Source organism: Haematobia irritans, chromosome 5, assembly GCF_050003625.1.
Source record: "Haematobia irritans isolate KBUSLIRL chromosome 5, ASM5000362v1, whole genome shotgun sequence".
In the NCBI taxonomy this organism is placed as follows: domain Eukaryota; kingdom Metazoa; phylum Arthropoda; class Insecta; order Diptera; family Muscidae; genus Haematobia; species Haematobia irritans.
The window spans coordinates 103,621,206-103,635,152 of record NC_134401.1 but is presented as its reverse complement, the minus strand read 5'-3'; the positions used below and the strand labels follow the sequence as shown (position 1 = coordinate 103,635,152).

Sequence of the window (13,947 nt, the reverse complement as noted above, 5' to 3'; positions counted from 1 at the left end):
AATTTTGCGAACATTTTCTATAGAAATAAAATTTTGAGAGAACTTTCTATAGAAATAAAATTTTACGAAAATTTTCTATAGAAATAAAATTTTTAGAAAATTTCTATAGAAATAAAATTTTGAAAAATGTTCTATAGAAATAAAATTTTGAGAAAATTGTCTATAGAAATAAAATTTTGAGAAAATTTTTTATAGAAATAAAGTTAAAAAAATCTATCGAAATAAAATTTTGAAAAAATTTTCTATATATAAAAAAAGTTAAAAATTTTTATATACAAATAAAATTTTGATAAAATTTTCTACGGAAATAAAATTAAAAAAAAAAAATTCTATAGCAAGTAGAGGATGCTGATGAGGAATGTGGTAATTCCGAAACGTGCGTCCATCCAACCATCTTGCAGTCTATAGGGCTTTGCCCAAATAAATTTGACAAACATTCTTCTCCTCTGTTGGATGGTTTTAAGCTGAAATCAAAAACAACAACAATGATTAAAGAACAAAACCAACAATAACAAAACGAAGAATACAAATAAATTTTGAGAACATTTTCTATATATATAAAAAAATTTTAAATTTGTATAACAATTTTGAGAAAATTTTCTACAGAAACAAAATTTTGGAAAAATTTTCTACAGAAATAAAATTTTGGAAAAATTTTCTACAGAAATAAAATTTTGTGAAAATTTTCTATATAAAGAAAATTTTGAGAAAATTTTCTATATAAAGAAAATTTAAAAAAAAAATTACAAAGAAATGAAATTTTGACAAAATTTTCTATAGAAATAAATTTTTGATAAAATTTGCTATTGAAATTTTTGACTGTGGAATGTTCTTCCACAAAGTTTACAGCTTAACAGCAACGCAAATGTTTTTAAGGAAACACTTATTATTTATCTTAGCTAAAACTAATATAACTTACAGGTCTAGGCAAATTTTTACTTAATTTCTTTTTTTTGAGTAATTTACCTTAGCGACGCGTCTGAAAACATGAGCATTATTAAAATCGAGAGCGTTATTACACTCTTAACATCCCAGGTGTCACTAAAATTGTAAATGAATTTAACTCTTAAGCGTTTTATGTTGGTGAGCAGGATTATTTTCGTGAGCGTAAATCTTAACTCACGCACACTCACGAAGATAATATTTTCGTGACTCACGCTCACGCACGACATTTTGGTTTGTTAATCACGCTCACGCACACTCACGCCGTTGCCATGAGCGTGACACACGACTCACGCGTGAGTCACGAAAATTTTCGTGAGTCACGACAATTTCGTGTCACGTGCACACCTCTACCCTAAACCCCATAGTGGTCAGGGTATAATAAGTTTGATCGGCCAAAAAATGTGCCTACCAGAAATATTGATTTTAGACCCCATAAAATGTATACCGATCGACTCAGAATCACCTCCTGAGTCGATCTAGCGATTGGTGTCCGTCCGTCCGTCCGTCTGTCCATGTATTTGTTGTTCACAGGATTCCGGTCGCAATGATTAACCGATTTTGATGAAATTTGGTACAGGGAGGTTTTTGGGCACAAGGACGAACGCTATTGAATTTGGAAGAAATCGGAACAAATTTAGATATAGCTCCCATATATATGTATCGCCCGATTTCGACAAATGGGGTCACGTTGCCCTTTTTTTCAAACGGATCGTCACCAAATTTGGCAAAAGGTAATCTTTTCCATCGCCCTTCAAGTCTGCAAAATTCCATCCAAATCGGTTCAGATTTAGATATATCTCTCATATATATGTATCGCCCGATTTTCCCAAATTTGGCCACAGAACCTTTATTTATCAACCGATCTTACTCAAAGTTGGCTAAATATAATCTTCTATAGCACTAACTATATTTGCAAAAAATCATCGAAATCGGTTCAGATTTAGCTATAGCTCCCATATATATGTACCGCCCGATTTTTCTAAATGTGACCATAGAACCCCTATTTATTAACCGATCTTACTCAAAGTTCCAGTCTTCTGTAGTACTAACTATATGTGCAAACTTTCATCGAAATCGGTTCAGATGAAAAATTCGCCCCTAATAACCTTATGTTTGACTATACAGGCCTCATTTCTTAACTGATCTTACTCAAATCTTGCACAAGGTAACCTTTTGTGGTATTAATCAAACCCGCAAAATATTATGCAAATTGGTTCAGATTTAGATATAGCTTCCATATATACACTGAAAAAAATATTGTCGTGAGGTCAAAGATTTCATGTCTTTAAAATACGAATACAAATTTTGCTTAGCATAGAAGACGCATTTCTCTAAAATAAAGTTATTTTCCTTGTCCAAAAGTCGATAAACTTTTCAATGAAGTCGTATTGTCCTTATAATTAAGTGATTTGACTTAAAATTGGGTATCTTAACATGAAAGAAAAAATTTATAGGCTAAGGTCAACTTGACTTTAATAATTCAGAAAAATTCTTTAAATTTAATGAAATTGTCTTTAAATTTGTTGTCTTTTTGCATCTTGACTACAAAGCAAAAAATCGTTCAAATATAGGACATGTTTTTCAAAAATAGATTTTAAAGAAGTTTTTACTTCAAACATAGCATAATTTCTACTGGAAGTCGAGTCCTAATTTGGAAAATAACTCGTTAACTCGTTTTTAAAGGACTTTTATAGCATATGAAGAAAAAAAGCTGAGAAAGCGAAATATTAAAATTTGCTTCCTAGAAGCAAGTAAACAAAACCTAAATTTAAAAGAGAATTGTGTCTTAAAAGTATCCTTACTTGTATTCTCCGCTTCTTTGGCTCGGAATCAATACCAAATTTTTTAAAGTAAAGACAAAATCTTTCGAACCGAGTATGCTTTTTTTTCAGTGTATGCATCGCTCGATTTTCCCAAATTTGGCCATAGTACTCTTATTTATTAACCAATGTTACTCAAATTTCAAATTTTGATGTACTAGCCGATCGTACTTATACGTACTTGTAGCTCTTACATAAGAATATTACTCGATTTTTACAAATTTGGATTTACTTCCCACACTAATTGAACGATTCTCTCTTTTTTAATAATGGGCTCAATATTAGTGGCATACTAACTCCGTAGGTGCAATATCAACTACAGCCAGTGTTGCTAGAAGTAGGGGAAATTCCCTATATATAGGGTTTTTCTAATATTTAGCGTCTTGTACGCACGTTGGACCACAATGTAGGGGAATTTTCACTCAACACAATTTGTAATAATTTTTACATTTTGGTGGATCTAGAGGAGGAAATTGGAAGCCGGCAAGGCTTGATCTTTAACAATGTGTGGTAAACTTTATTCCTGTAGACAATTTTGTCAACATTTTATTTCTATAGAACATTTTGTCAAAATTGTATTTCTATAGAAATTTTTTTCAAAATATTATTTCTATAAAAAATTTTCTCAAAATTTTATTTCTGTGGAATTTTTTCTCAAAATGTTATTTCTATAGAAAATTTTCTCACAAAAATTTGTTTATAGAAACTTTTGCCAAAATTTTATTATTATAGAGATTTAACAAAAAAGATTACTAATTTGGGTAGAATTCTACCAACTGTGGCAACTGTGGTGGTAATACAAATTTATATACTAAGTTATATACGTTGCATATCCATGTTTTATTTAAGATAATAAAGTACTTAGAACAATTTTTGTTGTGTAAAATTTTTTAAATTTAACGAAAAATATAGTAGGGAAAATTGTTTGGGAATGTATGGGAAAGTAGGGAACCTTTTTTTTCCCTTGTAGGGTAAACCGAACATTTTCCGTGGCAACATTGACTATGAGCTATAGTCAGATTGACACAACGCACCCATACACGCAAAGAAAAAAAAACGTTTGGAAAACGTGTACCGAAAACGTTTTTCTTTTGTTAGAGTTTTTTGAATTGCTTCGAAAATTTTAAACTTTTATCACCAAAAAAATTCGTTTGTTACAAAATTTTTATTTTGTCAATAAAAAACGTTATTTTTGAAACAACACAGTCCATTTCGTTTATATCAAACACTGTTATTTTCTGACTTTAGGTCTTTAATAAGACATATTTTACAGTTCAAACTTTAATATACTACAATGTAATGTTGAACATTTTTTCGGAATCTTCCGGACATATCAGGCATATATGTAAAAAAAAACTTTGGTCGAAGCAAGGATCGAACCCACGACCCTTGGCATGCAAGTCGGACGTAGCAACCACTGCTCCACGGTGCCAAACTAAATGTTTGTTTCTGTTAAATAAACTTTGTTTATTCGGTTCGTGGGCGCCGCAAGCTATGCTATATAAATATAACTTATATGGATATTTATCTATTGATGACCATAACAGGTACATAGCTCAGTGGGTAGTGTGTTGGCTTACAAAGTGCATGGTCCGCGGTTCGATTTTCAGTCCAGGCGAAAGGTAAAAAATTTTAAAAATTTATAAAATCGTATAATTTCTTCTAAATTGTTGGTATTACAGGAAAAGGTGTTAAGAACTAAAAAACCTCGTGGATGTGAGAAAGATGTGAGGGAAAATGCAATTAGCAAGAAAACAATGTTTTTTTTTTGAGTTTGTCTTTATGAAATTGTTTTTACATCCTGGAAAAGAATAAACGTTTATCGCAAAAAGTATATACTTTTCTTCCAAATACACTTCCTTACAGCGAAAAGCAAATGAGAAACGAACTTTGTTTGTCTAAAATTTCGTTTGGGAGGAAAGATTTATTTTTTTGCGTGTATACATGTACCCCTTCATTATCGTAAATATGCAGCTGCGGTTTATCTCCCAGACATATGTGTTACCCCACAAATGCTTATGATTACTAATTCTGTAATGGTGGTTTAGGGTATGATATAGTCGGCCCCGCCCGACTTTCTACTTTACTTACTTGTTATTTATATTAATGTGTGGACAACATCGTAATTGTATCATATAATTCATGTACTTTAAATTATAAGATCTAAATCTTGTTGTGCATGATAAAATAAAAACAAGTATATACGGCCGTAAGTTCGGCCAGGCCGAATCTTATGTACCCTCCACCATGGATTGCATAGAAACTTGTACTAAAGACTGTCATCCACAATCGAATTAATTGGGTTGCGGTAACACTTGCCGATGGCAAGGTATCTTAGAACTTCTTAACACCATCTTCTCAATTGTAAGTTAGTCCATACGGGGTATATATTAAACAAAAAAGCCGATTAAATACGTATATAATTCAGTTTGACAAAATTTTCTATAGAAATAAAATGTTGACAAAATTTTGTATAGTAATAACATTTTGACAATATTTTCTATAGTAATAAAATGTTGACAAAATTTTGTATAGAAATAAAATTTTGGTAGATTATTTTTGGGGATCGGCTGTATATAGATTATTTTTGGGGATCGGCTGTATATAACTATAGACCAATACGGACCAATTTTTGCATGGTTGTTAGAGACCATATACTAATACCATGTACCAAATTTCAGCCGGATCGGATGAAATATGCTTATCTTAAAGGCTCCGCAAGCCAAATCTGGGGATGGCTTTATATGGGGGCTATATACATTTATGGACCGATGTGGACCAATTTCTGCATGGTTGTTAGAGACTATATGCTAACACCATGCACCAAATTTCAGCCGGATCGGATGAAATTTGCTTCTCTTAGAAGCTCCCCATCCTATGGTGGAGGGTATAAAAAGAGGAAGCACGCTCAAAATAATCTCAGCCAACGGCACTCAAATCGATGATTTGAGTGCAGTTGGCTGATTTAAATACCCACCACCATGAAACGAATATTAGGGTTTCCTTTGAAATTTCAGGAGGGTTTGAGGACACTTCCCGAAGATAAATTTAAAGATTTCACCTATGAGGACTATATCAGATTCTGGATTTATAAGAACCATTTTTGTTTGAGTTTAAGAGCAATCATTAACGTCTCTTGTAAGTGTGCAAGAAAATTATAAAATAACGTGTTGATTTAAAATCTTAAATCTGTAGAAGTAAAATCTGGAAATTTTACATTGAGTTTCAAGCAATTTTCATGATCAGTGCGCCTTCTACACCCTCAAGAAGTGAAGTCGGTCTATATGGAGGCATTACCAAATGGACCGATAAAAACTTAATCCGATACACGTTTTTGTGAGCCTAAAATACCCAAATATTTACAATTTCAGGCAAATCAGATAAAAACTACGGTTTCTAGAAACCCAAGGAGTTAAATCGGGAGATCGTTCTTATGGGGGCTATACTAAAATATGGACCGATACTCACCGTTTTCGGCACACCTCTTTATGACCCGAGAATACCTCTAGATTTCCAATTTGAGGCAAATAGGATAAAAACTTCTAGAAGCCCAAGAAGTAAAATCGGGAAATCGGTCTATATGGGGGCTATACCAAAATATGTACCGATACTCACCATTTTCGGCACACCTCTTTATGGTCCTAAAATACCTCTAGATTTCCAATTTCAGACAAATTGGATAAAAACTACGGTTTCTATAAGCCTAAGATCCCAAATCGGGAGGTCGTTTTATAATGGGGACCATACCAAAACATGGACCGATGCTCACAATTTTTGGCACATGTATTTGTGGTCCTACAATACCTCTAGATTTCCAATTTCAGGTAAATTGAATAAAAACTGCGGTTTCTATAAGCCCAAGAAGTAAAATCGGGAGATCGGTCTATATGGGGCTATACCGAAATATAGACCGATACTCACAATTTTTAGCACACGTATTTGTGGCCCTACAATACCTCTAGATTCCCAATTTCAGGTACATTGAATAAAAACTGCGGTTTCTATAAGCCCAAGAAGTAAAATCGGGAGATCGGTCTATATGGGGGCTATACCAAGACATGGACCGATACTCACCATTTTTCGCACACCTCTTTACGGTCATAAAATACCTCTAGATTTCGAATTTCAGGCAAATTGGATAAAAACTTCGGTTTCTATAAGCCGAAGACCCCAAATCGGGAGGTCGGTTTATATGGGGTCTGTATCAAAACCTGGACCGATATAGCTCATCTTCGAACTTGACCTGCCTGCATACAGAAGACGAGTTTGTGCAAAATTTCAGCACGATTGCTTCATTATTGAAGACTGTAGCGTGATTACAACAGACAGACATACAGACAGACGGACAGACGGACATCGTTATATTGTCTTAGAATTTCTCCCTGATCAAGAATATATATACTTTATATAGTCGGAAATCGATATTTCGATGTGTTACAAACGGAATGACAAACTTATTATACCCCCGTCACCATTCTATGGTGGTGGGTATAAAAAAAATCTATAGAAATATAATTTTGAGAACATTTTCTATAGAAATAAAATTGTAAAAAAAATTTCTATAGCAATAAAATGTTGCGAAAAATTTCAATAGAAACAATATTTTGCCCAAAAATCTATAGAAAATTTTTTTATAGAAATAACATTTTAAGAAAAGTTTCTATAGAAATAGAATTGTGAGAAAATTTTCTATAGAAATAAAATTTTTGGAAAATTTTCTATAGAAATAAAATTTTTGGAAAATTTTCTATAGAAATAAAATTTTTAGAAAATTTTCTATAGAAATAAAATGTTGAGAAAATGTTCTATAGAAATAAAATTTTGCCCAAAAATCTATAGAAATATAGTTTTGAGAAAATTTTCTATAGAAATAAAATTTTGCCCAAAGGTAAATATAGAAATAAAATTTTAAGAAAAGTTTCTATGGAAATTTTGAAAACTTAGATATAGAAATAAAATTGTGGGAACATTTTCTCTAAAAATATAATTTTGAGAAAATTGTCTATAGAAATAAAATTTTGAGAAAATTGTCTATAGCAATAAAAGTTAAAAAAAATCTATACAAATATAGTTTTGAAATTTTCGATAGAAATGTCATTTTAAGAAAATTTTCTATAGAAATAAAATTGAGAAAAAAATTTATATAGAAATAAAATTTTGAGAAAATTTTTTATAAAAAAAATTTTTTTTTAGAAAATTTTGTATAGAAATAAAATAAAAAAAATCTTTAAAAGTAAAATTTTGAGAAAATTTTGTATAGAAATAAAATATTCTATTGTAATAAATTTTGAGAAAATTTTCTTAGAAATGGAATTTTGATAAAATTTTGTATAGAAATAATATTATGAGAACATTTAATAAAGAAATAAATTTTTGTGAAAATTTTCATAGACATAGATAAATTTCAAAATGTTCTATGTTATGTCATACCAAAAAAACTTATCATTGATAGGTTTATCATTCATTCATTTGAAGGAAAATCATTTTTTTTTTCATAGTAACCAAAAAATGTTGATTCCTTAAATTTCTTATTATTTTGTACAAATTGAACTGACTGCGTTTTTTGTATTCTACCACTTCCATTTTTACATCAAATCCACGATACGCTGTACGTCATGGTGTGTGCTCAGTGAATGATGAATTGCATATTCGTGTATTCATTCTGGCTGCCAAGTAATTTCAGAATTGACCATCTAAATTCTAATGCGTCTGCATATAGTCGATAACCATAAAATATAAATGGTTCAAAATAATATTTGGACGACAGATTGATGGCAATTTAAATGATTTTCAATTTTATCTACTATATTAGTTTTCATTCCTTACATCTATGCCGTCTGTCATCCTCGATTTAAGACGCCACACCAATCAAATGCTTTTAAGTGAATATTTATTCTACAGTTCTCTGTGTCTGGGTTTTTTTTTGGTTGCTGGCCTCTTCTATTCTTTTACCCATTTTGGTATGAATAAATAGCATCGGATTTGATGCCTTAAATCGTTTTCGTATTTGAATCAATCAAATCCAATTCATTCATAAAATTTTACGATTATTTTTCTTGGCTAACAATTTTTTGTTGAGGTAATTTTGCGACTGATGCATACGAAATCATGATACAATGCGAGAAGTTTGTTTTTTATGAATTTGATTTTGTCATAAAGTATATAATCCTATGAGGTAAATATATTTTTCTGCATTCTGAGTCAATCGATCCGTGTCTGTCGCGTGCCTTTCTGTTGAAATCATGTTAATCGGAAGAATTTAGTACAAAATATTGAGCTCGGTCGAGTTCATATTTTATTTACCATAATATATAAACAAGTATATAAGGCCGTAAATTCGGCCACGCCGAATCTTATGTACCCTCCACCATGGATTGAATAGAAACTTCTACTAAATACTGTCATCCACAATCGAATTACTTGGGTTGTGGTATCACTTGCCGATGTCAAGGTATCTTAAAACTTCCTAACACCGTCTTCTAAATTGCAAGGTAGTCCATATGTGGTATATATTAAACTAAACAAGTATATACGGCCGTAAGTTCGGCCAGGCCGAATCTTATGTACCCTCCACCATGGATTGCGTAGAAACTTCTACGAAAGACTGTCAACCACAAATTTCAACTCACATGGTTGTTAAATATCATATGCTACCACCTCGTACCAAATTTCAACCAGATCGGATGAATTTTGCTTCTCCAAAAGGCACCGGAGGTCAAATCTGGGGATCGGTTTATATGGGAGCTATATATACTTATGGACTGATATGAACCAATTCCTGCATGGTTGTTGGATACCATATATTAACATCACGTACCAAATTTCAAACGCATGGGAAGAAAATTGCTCTTCCAAGGTGCTCCGGAGGTCAAATATGGGGATCGGTTTATATTGGGCCTATATATAATTATGGACCGATATCGACCAATTTTTGCATGGGTGTCTGAGGTCATATACTAACACCATGTACCAAATTTCAGCCGGATCGGATGAAATTTGCTTCTCTTAGAGGCTCCTCAAGCCAAATCGGGGGATCGGTTTATATGGGTGCTATATATAATTATGGACCGATATGGACCAATTTTTACATGGTTGTTAGAGACCATATACTAACACCATGTACCGAATTTCAGCCGGATCGAATGAAAATTGTTTCTCTTAGAGGCTCTGCAAGCCAAATCGGGGGATCAGTTTATATGGGGCATATATATAATTATGGACCGATGTGAACCAATTTTTGCATGGTTGTTAGAGGCCCTATATATTTTAGCCGGATCAGATGAAATTTGCTTCTCGTAGAGGCTCCGCAAGCCAAATCGGTTGATCGGTTTATATGGGGGCTATATATAATTATGGACCGACATGGACCAATTTTTGCATGGTTACTAGAGACCATATACTAACACCATGTACCAAATTTCAGCCGGATCGGATGAAAATTGTTTCTCTTAGAGGCTCTGCAAGCCAAATCGAGGGATCGGTTTATATGGGGGCTATATATAATTATGGACCGATGTGGACCAATTTTTGCATGGTTGTTAGAGACCATATACTAACACCATATACCAAATTTCAGCCGGATCGGATGAAATTTGCTTCTCTTAGAGGCCTCGCAAGCCAAATTTGGTGGTCCGTTTATATGGGGGCTATACGTAAAAGTGGACCGATATGGCCCATTTGCAATACCATCCGACCTACATCAATAACAACTACTTGTGCCAAGTTTCAAGTCGATAGCTTGTTTCGTTCGGAAGTTAGCGTGATTTCAACAGACGGACGGACGGACGGACATACTCAGATCGACTCAGAATTTCACCACGACCCATAATATATACTTTATGGGATCTTAGAGCAATATTTTGATGTGTTACAAACGGAATGACAAAGTTAATATACCCCCCATCCTATGGTGGAGGGTATAAAAAGGCCGATTAAATACATATATAATTAAGTTTGACAAAATTTTCTATAGAAATAAAATTTTGATAAACGTTTCTACAGAAATAAAATTTTGACAACATTTTCTATAGAAGTAAAATTTGTCAACATTGTCTATAGAAATAAAATTTTGACAAAATTTTCTACAGAAATAAAATTTTGACATTTTTTATACAAATAACATTTTGACAAAATTTTCTATAGAAATAAAATTTTGACAACATTCTCTAAAGAATTAAAATGTTGACAACAATTTCTATAGAAATATAATTTTGCCACAATTTTGTATAGAAATAAAATTTGACAAAATTTTCTATAGAAATAAAAGGTTTTTAGATTATTTTTGCCTCGAGTGGAAACCATGATTATGACCCGATATGGACCAATATTTGTGTGATTGGGTATCGGCTATATATAACTATAGACCTATATGGACCAATTTTGGCCATATATATATTTTACATGGTTGTTAGAGACCATATACTAACACCACGTACCAAATTTCAGCCAGATCTGGGGAAATATGCTCCGCAAGTCAAATCTGGGAGTCCGTTTATATGGGGGCTACACGTAAAAGTGAACCGATATGGCCCATTTGCAATACAACATTAATAACAACTACTTGTGCCAAGTTTGAAGTTGATTGCTTATTTCGTTCGGAAGTTAGCGTGATTTCAACATACGTACGGACATGCTTATATCGACTCAGAATTTCACCACGCTCCAGAATATATATACTTTATGGGGTCTTAGAGCAATATTTCGATGTGTTACAAACGGAATGACAAAGTTAATATACCCCTCATCCTACGGTGGAGGGTATAAAAAACAAGAGATTAAATACGTATTTAATTCAGTGTTACAAACGGAATGACTTAATATACCCCCCATCCCCCCATACGTATATAATTCAGTGTTACAAACGGAATGACTTAATATACCCCCATCCTATGGTGGAGGGTATAAAAAACAAGAGATTAAATACGTATATAATTCAGTTCTTGACCAACGGATATGAAGTTTTGCGCGGTACTTAGAGAGCCGAAGTGAAATATGGCAGTCGCTTTATAAGGGGGCTATATACAATTGCGAACCGATATGGACCGATTTTTGAGTGATTGGGAATAAGTTTATCTGGGGGCTATATACAACTATAGACCGCTGGATTAATTTTGGCATGGTTGTTGGCGGCCATATACTAGCACAATGTACCAAATTTCAACCGGATCAGATGAATTTGGCTTCTCTAAGAGGCTCCGGAGGTCAAATCTGGGGATCAGTTTATATGTGGGCTATATATAATTGGACCGATATAGACAAATTTTAGCATGGTTTTTAAAGACTAAATACTTAGACCATGTACCAAATTTCAACCGGATCGGATGTAATTTGCTACTCCAAGAGGCTCCGGAGGTCAAATCTAGGGATCGTTTTATATGGGGCTATATATAATTATGGACCGATATTGATAAATTTATGCATGGTTGTTAGCGACCATATACTAACACCACGTGCCAAATTTCAACCAGATCGGATGAATTTTGCTCCTCCAAGAGGCTCCGGAGGTCAAATCTGGGGATCGGTTTATATGGGGGCTATATATAATTATGGACCGATATGGACCAATTTTTGCATGGGTGTTAGAGGTCATAAACTAACACCACGTACCAAATTTCAACCGGATCAGATGAGGTTTGCTCCTCCAATAGACGCCGGAGGTCAAATCTGGGGATCGGTTTATATGGCGTCTATATATAATTATATATCGATATGGACCAATTTTTGCATGGTTGTTAGATACCATATACTAACACCACGTACCAAATTTCAAACTGATCGTATGAAATTTGCTTCACTAAGAGCTTCCGCAAGCCAAATCTGGGGGTCGGTTTATATGGGGGCTATACGTAAAAATGGTCCAATATGGCCCATTTGTAATACCATCTGACCTACATCAATAACAACTACTTGCGCCAAATTTTAAGTCGATAGCTTATTTCGTTAGCGTGATTTCAACAGACGGTCATGCTTAGATCGACTCAGAATTTCACCCCGACCCAGAATACATAACATATATATTTTATGGGGTCTTAGAGCATTATTTCGATGTGGAATGACAAAGTGGTGGAGGGTATAAAAGAAACTAATTCAGTATGTATAAAGTTTTTGTGCATTTATTTATTTTTTTTTTATATTTATTTTCAGATAATAATTGGACATCTCAACTTAGGGGAGCTGTTGTTGTGTAAGTACCATATATGTATGGATATGTATCAGTTCCATAATCGGACATTTTCACTGGAAATCAGTCAATACTTTTTTCATCATTAAATTTTGGCTTCAGTTGTGATGACTGCTTCAGAAGTTTCATCCTATGTGGATTTATTCCGATGAAAACATAATTACATTTTATTGATCACGAAAATGGCCTTTGAGGCCATAATGTGTGATAGTAAAAAAAAAAAATATTTTATTTTTACTACCACACATGAGGTGATAATTAAAGTGAAAATTACTCAGAATACCCATTGAAATTTCTTTATTAAGGTAATTTGAGTTTTTAATTAACCAAACTGTATGACGTAGAACCGCACAAAATCATTATTGCAATTAAAAATTTCTTTTGATTTGGCCTCCAACTTTTTTCTATGGGGATTTAGGCCACACAAAATTGAGATTAGTAGGATGAAATGATGAAACAAAAACAAGTACATACGGCCCAAAAGTTTGGTCGAGATGAAACATAAATTCCCATACAACAAGGAACGCATACAATAATTATACTCTTCACCACTACTGTGGTACAGGGTACAATACGTTTGTGCATTTGTATGTAACGCCAAGAAATAGTGGTCATAGACCCAACTTTTAGTATACCGATCGGCTTAGAATTAAATTCTGAGTCGATTTAGCGATGTCCGTCTGTCTGCCTGTCCGTCGGTCTGTCTGTATATGTAATTTTGTGCACAAAGTACAGCTCGCAATTTAAGTCCGATCGTCCTCAAATTTGGCATAGGGCCGTTTCTTGGGACAGAGACAATCGCTATTGGTTTTGGAAAAAATCGGTTCAGATATATATATAGCTGTCATATATATTTATCTCCGATTTGGTCATAGTTAGCGTGTTTCACAACCGATTTTCTTGAAATACCGTACATTCAAATATTTTATGAATCTCGAAAATCTTGCAAAATATCAGCCAAATCGGTTCAGATTTAGATATAGCTCCCATATATATCTTTCG

The 13,947-nt window shown here is 33.2% G+C and overlaps 1 protein-coding gene across 1 annotated transcript in view; it reads left to right on the top strand.

Moving 5' to 3' along the window:
- The window catches only part of Dh31-R (Diuretic hormone 31 Receptor), a 489,695-nt gene that overhangs the window by 144,529 nt on the left and 331,219 nt on the right, over nt 1-13,947 (top strand). Inside the window, exon 4 of the mRNA XM_075311907.1 lies at nt 12,909-12,948. The gene's annotated coding sequence lies outside the window, so the exon portion shown is untranslated. The remainder of the gene's footprint in view (nt 1-12,908; nt 12,949-13,947) is intronic.